Source organism: Egretta garzetta, unplaced genomic scaffold, assembly GCF_000687185.1.
Source record: "Egretta garzetta isolate BGI_Z169 unplaced genomic scaffold, ASM68718v1 scaffold270, whole genome shotgun sequence".
NCBI classification, from domain to species: Eukaryota; Metazoa; Chordata; class Aves; order Pelecaniformes; family Ardeidae; genus Egretta; species Egretta garzetta.
Window position 1 is genome coordinate 1,928,413 of NW_009258274.1, and position 1,967 is coordinate 1,930,379.

Sequence of the window (1,967 nt, forward strand, 5' to 3'; positions counted from 1 at the left end):
GGCACAATTTATTTGGAAGCTCAATAGCCTTAGAGGCTTTCTGGAATTGGAATAGAATATTTCAGTTGGAAGGGACCTACAGCGATCACCTAGTCCAACTGCCTGACCCCTTTAGGGATGACCAGAAGTTAAAGCAAATTAAGGACCCTGTCCAACTGCCTCTTAAACACTGACAGGCATGGGGCATCAACCACCTCTCTAGGAAGCCTGTTCCAGTGTTTGACCACCCTCTCGGTAAAGAAATGCTTCCTCATGTCCAGTCTCAACCTCCCTTGATGCAGCTTTGAGCCATTCCCATGTGTCCTGTCCCTGGATCCTGGGGAGAAGAGCTCAGCACCTCCCTCTCCACGTCCCTTTCTCAGGAGTTATTGCTAGGACCTGAACTGGAAGCTTCCAGTTCTGAAACTTGAGATGTTAAAGTGTAAACCCAAGGATGCAGGACCTCAGCTATTTATTTTAAAGCTACTTATACCATTAAGAGTGAAGACCGGACTGGTGCTATTTTTGAAAAACATGAGGTAAGTGTCCCCACTTCACATGGGAGTTGGAGCCCAGGCACTGCTGGGAACCCCTTGTGAATGTTTTGGCACACTGGTAGCTTTATAAATCTGGTTGTGCATTCCCACAGATGGTAGCTTTGGGAAACTTCTGTTCTCTGTAGATCAGGCACAGAGGGGAAAACAAAATATATACTGAACAGTGGGTTATACTCTATTGCTGCCTGTCAGAGCAAGCAGCGCTCTGATGGATGGGAATTTAAATGCTGTCTATTTTCCCACCACTAACAAGAAAAAAAGGTTTTTCAACCGATGATGATTTTATTTGTTTAAAGGAAAATATTACAGCTGGAATTTTTATAAAGCTTAAAAGAGTTATAGGTCCAAATTCCACTGAATATTTGGGCACAAAATATGCAGGAGGGAGGCATTCTTAGTCTATTTTTTGGATCCATTTCTATGGTGTGTTTGAAGGCCAGATGATGAAAGAGTTCAGGGGTTGAGCTGATTTCTCTGCCCTTGCAAAAGGCTATTATGAGCATGTGTTTGGTTTTAGTTTTGCCTTTGCTTAGATGCCTGCCGTGTGATCTCAACCACTTTGAATGAATGTAGGTTTCCTTGTTCCCTGGGAGGAGCAGTGTGTGGTTTTGTTCATTCATAGTCAAGGTTATTCCTGTGTTGAGACTCGGGGATTTTGTGTGTGGAGGCTGAACAGCCCAACACTTAAAATTTAGCTCATGCAACACTTTGCTATGAGGAGGGGTTATGCTTTAGGATGTGTTTTAAAGGGATTTTGGTTGATTCTCTAAATTCTGTGGAAACTGCCATGTTACTGCTTTTCTGAAAAATTTCTGCTCAGGCTTCTGTTTGTACCTGCTTGCTAAATATAGGCATAAAAACCTGTGCTCTTTGACCTTTGAGTAAGAATTCCAGCTGGGTTTCAGGGGAGCTTACCGCTACAGCCCCAGATCTAAACAGAAACTTCAGCGTGACCACAATGAAGACACGGCTTCGAGTGCTCGAGTGGGCCTGAGAAACACACTCTGCAGGGCCTCCTCCGGGCTCTCTTAGATCCAGTGTCTTCAACTGTTCTTGTTCCCATATCACCCAGAGCAATTCCAGTTTACTGCGTTTTTCTAGGTATGCTGAGGCCTTGTTTCTCCTCTGGCTGTGCTGTGTGGAGATGACCTGGGAAGTGCACAGAGCTGCAAAAAAACCATCTCACCTCAGCTCTGCTGGTGGTGGTGTAACCTGCTGTGCCCCAGGAAGGCTGTTGCCCCTGAACATTGATGTTCCAGCGTGCTCACCTTAAGAGGTGACAAAAGTTTTAGATTAAAATCACCTGTTACTTTGCAAGCCATCTATTTCTGATACAGGAAAGAGGCCTGGAAATAATTTTTGGAACCTGACCCCTGTGGCCAAAGTATCGCCAACAGTCACTTGTGACTGCACGTGGCAGCCCTGCGCTGT

The 1,967-nt window shown here is 45.1% G+C and overlaps 1 long non-coding RNA gene across 1 annotated transcript in view; it reads left to right on the forward strand.

The window, feature by feature from the left end:
* Positions 1-226: 226 nt before the first annotated feature.
* Positions 227-1,967, forward strand: part of LOC118451915 — a 9,905-nt gene continuing 8,164 nt past the window's right edge. The window contains exon 1 of the long non-coding RNA XR_004841504.1: positions 227-364. This is a non-coding gene — a long non-coding RNA (uncharacterized LOC118451915). The remainder of the gene's footprint in view (positions 365-1,967) is intronic.